Here is a 12,345-nt window from a genome sequence, read left to right as displayed (position 1 = left end):
TTTTAGTGGAGGCTATGAACAGCGAAAATAGGGTAGAGCGGGGCAATGTGGGACCGCCGCGGGATTTCTTGCTAGGGGCCGAGTTTAAACAAGATTTTTCCAGTAAAATTGCAGATGGGCACCAGGTTTCTGAGATGTTTCTGGTGAAAAAGGGTTTGCAGTGGGTTTAATGGAGTTTCAGGCGCAGCAAGGACAGCAATTGGGTATTATACAAGTTTACAGTCATGTACAGTGGATAAACATGAAGAACAGGTGTGAAAAGAGGAGGATATGGCGAATACCTGGTTTAAAACAGCGCCAAAGAGGACGAACTGGTGCGCCGGTAGACTATAAACCCGAATTGGAGATCGCAGCAGCTGGCTTAGTCACTTTGAAGCTTTGAGAGTGAGCAGGTGAATGAAACAGGGGAGCCGAGCGTTCAAATGAGGCGATAAAATGAAAGGTAACGGTCGTTAGCGCGCTCTTTTTATGCAAAAATATGACATTTGGGCGATTTGGCGCTCTTTGGGGATGACGCGCTTTTTCCGGATGACGTCAGCATGACGTCATCGGCGGGTCCCGGTGTACGGATGGATAACGTGGCGGGATGACGTCAGCGGACGACGTCATCATGTACGGATGGGTGACGTGGCAATGCCACGGAGGCAGGGCGCAGGTACAAGAGGGTGAGGTGGCAGCAACGTGTCAGGGCAACGGAGCATAGAAGGTAACGTCAGCAGATAAGATGTGGCACTGACGTCATGCAGGAGAGGGCGGTAAGTGGTTTCTGGGCGCACCGCTTATAAACAAAAGTGGTTTTGGGAGGAGGGGCCCCGCCACACTCCAAAGCCTGACGCGTGGCGGGAGTACGGCGGTAAAACCACCGAACTCCCGGACGCTAAAGCTCTGGCACTTTGTGTATAGGAAAGCCCGCCCACCGTAGATCTGGGTCGAGCCAGATCTAACGGCTGGCGGGATTTTTGATGTGGTGGAGGGTTAGGGCAGGGACCCGCCCATCATTTAAATTAATTAAAACGCGTAGCGGGGGGGTTTAACATTAATAAAGGGTTTATGTGTTTATATGCCGGCGGGAGGTCAAAAACTTTGGGAAAGTGGGTTTTTTGGGGTTTGAATTTATGAGGGTTAATACGCCATGATGTTTAACAAACACATTTGAACATTTCAGAATGGGGTTTAACTGCGAGGGGTAAATGGCAAGGGTTCTTAGTCCTAACCAGAGGTTAGACTAATCCCGGGGAAAGAACACAGAAGGGCTGACCATAGCCCCAGATGGGCTAATATCTCCCTTGACCATAATACTTAGCTATAGTGCTAAAAGGGGGGATATTCGATATATTTTTTGGGAATTTGCATCAAATGTTATAATAGTAGGGGAAGGGGAAACTTAGGGATTTAAATAATAAAGTCAGAAGTCAATATGAGGTGGGAATGTGAAAGAGGAACAGAGAACTAAGTTTAAAGAGTAAACTCAGATTTAGAAGCAGATGAAACTGAGACATGATTTTACACAAGAAATGTGGCTTCTTTCAAAGAAGAAGGTCACAACTTGTCATGACTTGCTTAAGGGAGAAATGTAAGAAGGATTGTTTAGGCAGATCCTAAAGCCTTCAAGGGGATATTAGTAAGAAAACTTTTGAAAGGAATGAGGGGAGTTAGACATGCTTCTCAATTTCTGCCATTGGACCACTGCTTTGCTACCTTTGCCACTGATATGATGAGTCTGCTTTGTAAGGGCAGAGCTGAAGATGACCTTATTTCTGCAACCCCAAGCTACCTACCCTTTTACACTGCCTAGCATTTTTTGTTACTTCAGGAAGGGTGCATTTAGGCTTGCAAACCCTGATCTCTCTTTCTTTTGAACTGGCTTCCTATCTAAAAACTACCCTTATATCTGCCAGGGGCTCAGCTTAAACTGTTGAGTCCCCAAGATTCTCTACCTATCTGCACATCTGCCAAGCTTAAACTATCTGGACAAATTTATTCTCTATATTCTAAAGCAAAAATTTAAACCTAGGGAAACCAAGCTTAGGCTCTTTGGCTTTCCCTTAACTGAGGCATCATTCAAAAATGGAACTTTTGTAGCATGGAAAAGATGATCATTTTTGGTACTTCCACTGTCAATCATGAAATATGAAACCTGTTGCAACAGGAGGCTAACAGTGGCTCCACTTGGGGATGGCTTTTCCTTGTGAAAAGTCAAGAACAGCAGGTCAGACTGCCTTGATTTTCAACTGCTTCTTTACTCCAAAACTTTCCTTTTGCTGGCTGCTTTATTTATACACATGGTAGCATACTTGAGGAGCCTCAGGGCCTTCACTTCGGGCATCAACTGCATCAAGATGCTATCAAACAGAAAATTGAAATCCTACCTACTTACCCTAATCAGCACTTGTTTGCTGGTTAGGTAAAATGAAACAACCAGTGCAACCATTTTAACATTTGTAGAAGAAAACAAACTGCTTGACTGATAGTTGGTGAAATCAAAGATCTTGTCAGGTCATGTGGTCTCACAATCCAGATTGTAACATATGAAGGTATTTGCGGATTATCTTGGTTTTCATAGAGAATCTTTGTTGGAGACTTGGAGCATAGAAAATCCTCCATGTACTCTGCTACAGGATCTATGAAAACATGATGTGTGAGAGTTTCTTGTAGACTTTCTTTGTTTGATGGAACAACTGCATCCTCAGGACCTACCTCTGCAGCCAGTACATCTTTCTTTCTCTTGAGAGCATGATCCACATTAATCTGTAAGCTAACAGGTAACATAATTTCCTTATGACTAGGAGAAGGAAGATTTTGGAAGAACTCTTTAGGACTAGGCAAATCATATGGCTGAATTTGAGAATGCAACAATTCAATTTCATTTTCATGTTCTTCAACAACCAGGTCCAGTAAACACATTCTGATTTGAGGCTGTTCTATTGTTTTGACCTTTATCAGCACAGCTCTAACAAAATCTTGATCAAGCTCATATTGGGATAATAGCTTCCTGAATTCATCTAAAGCTTGCTCTGTTGCAAGGTCTGCCACAGATCTTGTCATCCTCTCTCACTATTAGCTTTTGGAAGTGGAATAACTTGGCTGAACTGGTGTTCTGAAACCTTGAAACTTTAGATCCTTTTTTTTTTTTTTTTTTAAAATTTTTTTTTTTTTTTTTTTTAGAGCATTCCCTTTTCAGGTTCGCTCCTCTAGCGGAGTCATGTTTGAAAATAAGATGGAGTCGCCAGGTGGATGACTCAGCTCTAAAGTGCCTGATCTCTGTCCACCATCATAGATCAGAACTGAACTTATAATAATACTTCTGAAGGTCTGGTTTTCTCAGTGGAGCTTTCCAACTTTCTTTGTGCAACTTTGTGAAATTTATCTGAGGATGGTCCCCAGTTGAGTCGCCATTATGTTATCACTCAGGTTGTCCTTAAGCTCCCGAAAGGATACGGCCGAGGTAACCACAAACCAACTTTGGGCTGCAGGTTCTAGCCCACCTGCAGTCAGAGAGGGCTCTCTCTTTTTGATTTAGCTTTGTTGATGACGATTCTATGCTAGCTATTAGTTTCAGGGGTTTTGTTTGTATTCTGGTGGGAAGGATGGTGCTTCCAAGTAGAGAGGCAAAATACTATCTGGTCGTTTTTAAACCATTGGGCATGGATTCAAAGAACAGGACTGCTGAGGTGTTTTCTTGGTCATAAGATAATCATGGAGCAAGGTAGTTGTATATGAAACAACCTTTCAAGCTAAAAGAATGGAGTGAAAGCTAAGGCATGAGAGGCAATTAAGAATCTCTCAAACATGTTTAGCAGAGGGAAATTGAATGAACCTTGCCCAGGAGCAATAAAGAATTCCTAGCTAACAGTCCATCATATGTGAAAAAGGTTAAACATGAGCCATAAAGGAATTCATATTCATCCCTAATTCAAGAGGAAAACATTAAGAAACCACAGAAACTGAGCATAGAGTGCAAGCATGCAAATTCTAGACCAATCTTTCTTTCTGTGATTTGAGCATATATGAGATGAAAATAACAGAGATGAAGAAGACTTATTGATTCATATAGCAGCGCGAGAATTCCACATTCACATCTTCAACCATTTAAACACAGCGCAGACAGTTGTCCTCCAAACTTTGAGCAGTCTTTGATTATAGAAAAGTTTCAGACATACAGTGCGAGTCTCCCTTTGGATACATTAGCCGACCAACCCTTTTAACAATGCAGAGGGCGGTATTTATACAAAAATTGAATACAAAAATATCTAGACAAGAAGTTAATAGCTAATAAATTTTACACCAACTCTAGAGGAGTGGTCGATGAAAAGTAAATGTTGAAATAAATACATATGCAACAGTTGTTCTTTTGTGCCAGGGAATATTGACTTTTGACTATGCTTAAGTCGACTGCATTATACTTTTTTTTTTTTAAATCTGCGCTCCTAGGTTTATCTTTCCATCATTATTTCTTTGCAATCGCTTCAGCTGGTTCATCTTGCTCTTTAACTGTTCTGTCAGTGCCCTTGCACTTTAACCTGTAGCTGACTGTGATGCTGCAATAAACAAAAAGGGAAGAACTGACGCTTACCTGGGCAAGACCGCCAGCATTGCCCGCCACCAGTTCTCAGAAGGTAACTGATGCCTTTGTATTTTGACCAGTGTTTCATCGGCCTTTGTGTATTTGTAGTAGCTGGGCAGCATCTCAAACAGATGATTGACCTCATGTTCAAGGTAAAACAAGCTCTCCAGCTTGTCGTAAAGTTTCTGCCCTGTAGGTGGTCCTGTCTCTGTTGCAGAACTTGATGCAGCAGTAAGCTAATTAGTGACAAAAGTATTGAGTCTAGTAGTATATTGGTCACATGTTAATAATCTCCCAGCACTGGTCAGTAGGCTGGGTAGTCCTCTAATCTGTAGCGCTGCAATCTTTACGTCAAAATTGTCCAGATCCCTTTGTATATCCCGACACCTTGCCTCCAGAGTTTGCACAAAGCCTCTTAGTGTGAGCACACTCTTTGCCGTCAGTATGGCATCTGTTCTGTTCATGATATTGAGTGCTGCCAGCTCTTCTCTAGTCTGATGATTCAGAAAATTGATCATTTTATTGGCCTGATCAGGCATATTACCTAATGCTGCCTTGGCTATCTGGATTTCATGTTTAGCACGGCCAACCAGTTCCACCTGCTCATATATTGCCTGAATTGACCTCCATTGGCTAGCGATTGACTGATTTATTTTGGCCCACAGGAGCTTTTTTATTTCAGCAAAGGCCTTGTCCAACGATAACTCTTTCTCCAATGATTTGATTCTATCCTTTAGGGCCTTGATTTCTCTTGATTGCTCACCCACTGTCATTTTGGACTTGTCATACTTTGTTTCTACTTCAGCCAATTTTTCTCTGGCTTGTCTGATCTTTGTTGCCTGAAGCTCTACCTCTTTGATAGCTCTTTTTAATTCGTCCATGCTCATGCTGGCCTCAGGAATTGTTGTTGTTGCCGCTGTGGTTCCTGTAGTTGCTGTAATAATTGGAGGGGTTACTGTTGCTGAAGGGGCAGCAACAGTTGGGATTGTTTGAGGTGGCTGGGAGGCCGATTCTCCCTGCCTGCTTTGTAGTGCCTTCTCCAAATCTCCCTCCAAATCAAGTACTCTCTGGTTTAATTTCATTATCAAATCCCATTGATCCTCAGCTTCTTTTTCCTTTTGCAGTTCACCTGTTTGAGGATGCTCAGTAGGTTGCAGCCTCAATCTCTTTTTTAGTGCAGCAATGTCATCATCTTTCTTTTTCATAAGGGTTCTCACACCCTTAGGATCCTTTGGATCATGACCCAAATCCACAATGATCTCCTCCAATGTTTTGATTCTATTATCCTTAGCTGTGGAGGACAATCTTTCAAAATCTAGCTGAGTGTTGGTATTCTTCAAAGATTCTCCTAACTCATGGGCCAATGTGGCCTTTTCTGCAAGGGTGGCATAGAGCATTTCATCTGTCTGCTTGTGTAGCTCTATTTGGTCCATAGGGTGAATATTTTTGGATAGGACCTCTAGCCTTGTCTTAACAAAATCGGCAGCTGACTGCGGCTGCTGAATCTTGGGTTTGAAGTGGGTCAAAAATATCTTTTCTTGTTTTATATCATATGCTGCCATTAATATTTCCTGTTTGGCAGGTGTTGCTTTTAGGAATTGTTCATAAAGTTGCACCCTTAGTAGCTCATTTTGAGCTTTGATCTCTTTAAAGCTGGTCTTGGTGCGGACTGGCTTCTTGCTCCTTTTTGTGGAGGAAGATACCTCCATACCGCGCTGTATATCTTGCTCTTGCCGTGTCTGCTTCTCTTGCTGAAAAGAGGTTGTTGGTGTATGCAGGCTTTCTTCCCTTCTTGGGCTCTCTAGAACTTCTTCATTGATGTCCTCCTCAACTGGGGAGCCAACCCTTTGCCTCTTTAATTCAGGCTGCTGTGTAGACCCACTAGCAGGTGTAGAGTCTTGCCGGTCTCGCTTTCTGCCTCTTTCTTCATTTAGAGGAGTTTGCAAAGGTGGCACCTGCAGTGTTTCTGTTTGCTGTGGGGGGGCTTGCACTTGAGTCTCCCCTATTGAGGTAATCGGCTGCTCCCTGATCGTTTGCTCTGTCTCGGTCGGTTCCTTCCCTTTGGTTGTACCTGTTGCTGAAGTAGATGGCCCTTGGGCAGCTTTTAAAGCTGTAGCTGTAGATATGCCCTCTTCAATTTGGTAGGGCAGCTTGAAATTTACCTGGTCATCAGAATCTATGTCAAGAGTTTTTTCAAGGTCTTTAGCAGTTTGTTCCAAAATTTCCTCTTGAGTTAATTCTTCAATTAAAGTTCCATGTGCCCATGAATCTTGATTGGCATATTTTTCAATTTCTGGCTTTTTGGAGTGGTCATAGGGTGTTAGCCTATATTTGACTCTTCTGGCATTAATAAAACCAAGCAGGTCATAAGGGGCCCACCAGAAACTCTTCTTCAACTTGAAATGGTCACTGAGTACCAGGTCAGCGTCTTGCCAACCATCCTTTTTATTCATGATGAAGGGGCCTAGGCGGTCTCTGAATTTTAGTTGCGCCCTTTTCTCAGTGCTGTGAAAGTGAGTCAAATCTGAATTAATAAGCTGCCTGTAGTATTCTAATGCAAACAGCCTCATTGGCACATACCTTGGAAGCTTGTAAGGACACAGCTCATAGCCATACATTCTGATGACACTATGGTTTTCATATAGGTACCAATCACCTAATTTGAAATTCTTAGACAGCTGCAAGATCTTTTGCATTTCATAGGTTATTCTGGGAGGAGGAACTTTCATCAAGAGGCAAGACACAGGATAGACAAACTGGTCAATGAACTCACAGTATGAATAAGGGGAGTTTTGAACTTGGTGGAAAATTGCTGACCAAAAGACGACAGACCTCTTCTCTCCCCTAGCATCCAACTTCTTGATGGGGCATTGAAAGACTTTAGACTGATAGAACATGAGTAGATGATAGATGTAGGAGGAATATTTGAAGATTCCCTGCCTATCTAGTCTAGTGAGCTGGTCATGGATTCTATCTGATATGAACCTGGCATAATTGTACTTGACAGCAGGAGGCTGTCTCGGGCTGAAAGAAGACAATATAATCATGACTGTCTCATCTACAAGTTCTATTGATGTGAAACCCAGCACATATGATATCATATCTATCAGTAACTTGCCCACCTCATTAAAATGGTCATAAGGATATGGAGGTGTTTCCTTTGGCTGGAAATCTGGCTTCATGAATGTCTCTGTGATCATTTCCATCTTGGTAGCAAGTAACCAAGAGGTCTCTTGGAGTAAAGTATTTATGGAGAAGGGCAATAAAGTGTGATTTGTTCCGAAGTTCAGCATCTGGTTGATGGAGTCAGGAGTAGTGTAGAAAAGTATGCTTCCAGATGAAGACTTAACGGCCCTTTGGCTTGGTTCATAATTTGCAGCACAGAGATGAATAATCTCGGGAAAAACATTCACAGAAGGGAGAAAATAATGAGGCAGATTGGACTCCCATATTCGATACTTGTCGGATTTATTCAAGAAGTTGTTCCTCAGTTGGCAGTAGGTGCGTAGATGATTTCTTTTGCCAACAAAGTCTTGGATGAGATAATCTGTATCGACCAAGGGCATGGACTCCAATTCTTTACTTGGTGGGTTTACGGGAGTGACGTCCAGAGTAGATGGGGCAGCCATTATGCAATTCTTTGAAGGTTTAAGCTAAAAAAGGGCTCACAACACAACTGGCGAACAGATTCGCTATGCAGTAACCAACAGGAGTAGGCAAACTACACTCAAATGCAATAGTGGCTAGATAGTTCAGAAGCTTACGTTGTACGGGACCTACTTTGCAGAGTCTTTGTGTCGATTTCCATTTTTCAGCGAACTTCTCTGAGATTAGAAGCTATGAAGAACAATGCAGAGGAGCAATGGGTAATTATGGTTTCAGTGGAGGCTATGAACAGCGAAAATAGGGTAGAGCGGGGCAATGTGGGACCGCCGCGGGATTTCTTGCTAGGGGCCGAGTTTAAACAAGATTTTGCCAGTAAAATTGCAGATGGGCACCAGGTTTCTGAGATGTTTCTGGTGAAAAAGGGTTTGCAGTGGGTTTAATGGAGTTTCAGGCGCAGCAAGGACAACAATTGGGTATTATACAAGTTTACAGTCATGTACAGTGGATAAACATGAAGAACAGGTGTGAAAAGAGGAGGATGTGGCGAATACTTGGTTTAAAATACCGCCAAAGAGGACGAACTGGTGTGCCGGTAGACTATAAATCCAAATTGGAGATCGCAGCAGCTGGCTTAGTCACTTTGAAGCTTTGAGAGTGAGCAGGTGAATGAAACAGGGGAGCCGAGCGTTCAAATGAGGCGATAAAATGAAAGGTAACGGTCGTTAGCGCGCTCTTTTTATGCAAAAATATGACATTTGGGCGATTTGGCGCTCTTTGGGGATGATGCGCTTTTTCCGGATGACGTCAGCATGACGTCATCGGTGGGTCCCGGTGTACGGATGGATAACGTGGCGGGATGACGTCAGCGGACGACGTCATCATGTACGGATGGGTGACGTGGCAATGCCACGGAGGCAGGGCGCAGGTACAAGAGGGTGAGGTGGCGGCAACGTGTCAGGGCAACGGAGCACAGAAGGTAACGTCAGCAGATAAGATGTGGCGCTGACGTCACGCAGGAGAGGGCGGTAAGCGGTTTCTGGGCGCACCGCTTATAAACACAAGTGGTTTTGGGAGGAGGGGCTCCGCCACACTCCAAAGCCTGACGCGTGGCGGGAGTACGGCGGCAAAACCACCGAACTCCCGGACGCTAAAGCTCTGGCACTTTGTGTATAGGAAAGCCCGCCCACCGTAGATCTGGGTCGAGCCAGATCTAACGGCTGGCGGGATTTTTGATGTGGCGGAGGGTTAGGGCGGGGACCCGCCCATCATTTAATTTAATTAAAACGCGTAGCGGGGGGGTTTAACATTAATAAAGGGTTTATGTGTTTATATGCCGGCGGGAGGTTAAAAACTTTGGGAAAGTGGGTTTTTTGGGGTTCGAATTTATGAGGGTTAATACGCCAAGATGTTTAACAAACACATTTGAACATTTCAGAATGGGGTTTAACTGCGAGGGGTAAATGGCAAGGGTTCTTAGTCCTAACCAGAGGTTAGACTAATCCTGGGGAAAGAACGCAGAAGGGTTGACTATAGCCCCAGATGGGCTAATATCTCCCTTGACCATAATACTTAGCTATAGTGCTAAAAGGGGGGATATTCAATATATCTTTTTGGGAATTTGCATCAAATGTTATAATAGTAGGGGAAGGGGAACACTTAGGGAATTAAATAATAAGGTTAGAAGTCAATATGAAGTGGGGATGTGAAAGAGGAACAGAGAACTAAGTTTAAGGAGTAAACTCAGATTTAGAAGCAGATGAAAGTGAGACATGATTTTACACAAGAAATGTGGCTTCTTTCAAAGAAGAAGGTCACAACTTGTCATGACTTGCTTAAGGGAGAAATGTAAGAAGGATTGTTTAGGCAGATCCTAAAGCCTTCAAGGGGATATTAGTAAGAAAACTTTTGAAAGGAATGAGGGGAGTTAGACATGCTTCTCAATTTCTGCCATTGGACCACTACTTTGCTACCTTTGCCACTGATATGATGAGTCTGCTTTGTAAGGGCAGATCTGAAGATAACCTTATTTCTGCAACCCCAAGCTACCTACCCTTTTACACTGCCTAGCATTTTTTGTTACTTCAGGAAGGGTGCATTTAGGCTTGCAAACCCTGATCTCTCTTTCTTTTGAACTGGCTTCCTATCTAAAAACTACCCTTATATCTGCCAGGGGCTCAGCTTAAACTGTTGAGTCCCCAAGATTCTCTACCTATCTGCACATCTGCCAAGCTTAAACTGTCTAGACAGATTTATTCTCTATATTCTAAAGCAAAAATTTAAACCTAGGGAAACCAAGCTTAGGCTGTTTGGCTTTCCCTTAACTGAGGCATCATTCAAAAATGGAACTTTTGTAGCATGGAAAAGATGATCATTTTTGGTACTTCCACTGTCAATCATGAAATATGAAACCTGTTGCAACAGGAGGCTAACACCCAGTATGGTCGCCACTATGTTAGTGCCTAGATTTACCTCAAGCTAAAAAATTAGGATCCAGGGCCAACATCAAACCACGCTCAGCGTGGTAGCTGGCCCTACTAGGTCAGGAGAGGGCTCTCTCCGAGTCAATCTCAGCAAATTATGATCGATGAGGGCTTGAGATGACTGATAGGAACACTGATCTTAGGCTAGGTATGAGTGCAAGAAAGTTTGGTTGAATAAAAAGAGTTTTGTTGGCTCAGAGGGAAAGGCACATTTTGAGTTGCGGGGATTGAGGCTCAGTTCTGTAGAGATCTCAATGGGGCAAGGTAGGTAACCATTTTGGAACTTAAATTTGAGTGGGATGGAAAGAATAGACAGGTGAGGTGTTGAAGAGGGCAAGAGCAATCATGAATCCTCCCCAAACAGCTGAAAACATCAAATAACTAAAGCAAACTTCAAGTAGAGCACTGCACTTTCAATGTATTCTACTTACACTCTTGTTTGTTTAGTTTAGAAGAAAATAAGATATATAATGGCATGCAATCACATAAACAAATTCGCAATTATAGAGAGAAGCACTGTACCAAGACAAGTTGCCACATGAATCCCAAAGAGTGCTGCAAATCCTGGTCTCAATTCCTTAGCCAAAATGCTGATATGAATGTACAATGAAGCTCCTTACTTTCTCAAGAGTCCAATCATGCTAATGACTGAAAAATAACATAATATAGACAAACATAGCTCATCCTTGCCTCTAGGGGTCAAGCTCACATGTTTAGGAGCTGATCCAACTGATTCTAAACTGAGAACTAGAAACTAGGCAACATAACAACATGCCTCTAGAAACAAGGGAACTGATTCATTCAGTTTCAAACAACCTCTAAACTGATGAATCTACCTCTACAAGTGAAAATCTAACATATTTAAATAATAATCCATCAATGTTCATCAAATTACATCATACATTTGCCATTAGGAAAGTGAAAAAGTAAAACTAGGCGAAGCTGAGTGAAAAACAGAGCAAAACTTGGTCAAACTCGCAATTTTTCCTCTATGCACCACGCTTGATTCTCTATGCGTAGCGCCTGTTTGGACCCACTTTTAGAGGCCTTCCCGATGTCAAAATGAGCTCCAGGTGTACTTTCTGGAAAGGTCTCTCTATCTACTTTCTAACCCAAATGAAATTTTTCAATTTGGCCTCTATTTGCCCCTCCAAAACTCAGTTCTCCCAACACTACTTCCTGTGTGTCAAAATAGGGGCAGAAAGGCCATTTTTTGAGTGTTTTTTACCTTTTTGAGGGCTCAAAACCTGCCCAAATTTCTTGGCCATAGGTAGGAAAGCATAATTTTTCATGCCAAATCCAAAACTGCTGAGTTTTTGTGATTTAGAGGCTCATAGCAAAAGTGAGCACCACGTGGCGCGCGCATAGGGCAGAAAAACCTGTTTTTTGTGCCAAAAATTTCCAAAATGCAAAAATTGCTCCAATTTTTTTGAAATTTGGGCTGAGTATTCTATATCAAGAGCTATGTTGGGCCAAGGAAGCCTCAGCCAATATCTAAAGTCGATCATGCTCCTTTTGCCTCTTTGATGCCTTCTTCAATTTTGCTTTCAAATTCTTGATTCTCACCTTGCAAACTTTGTTCCTTGCCATGTAATGAATAGCCATGTGTCTCAACAAGTTTTTCTCCTTGTTAGCCTTCTCAAACAATCTCTCTAAGTGGATGTTGGCTCTTTCAAGCCATGACTCCCGATCGGC

This window comes from Pinus tabuliformis, chromosome 9 (assembly GCF_031772625.1).
Source record: "Pinus tabuliformis cultivar Carrire ecotype Pingquan chromosome 9, CPIR1, whole genome shotgun sequence".
NCBI lineage: Eukaryota > Viridiplantae > Streptophyta > Pinopsida > Pinales > Pinaceae > Pinus > Pinus tabuliformis.
Note: the sequence above shows the minus strand (reverse complement) of the source record.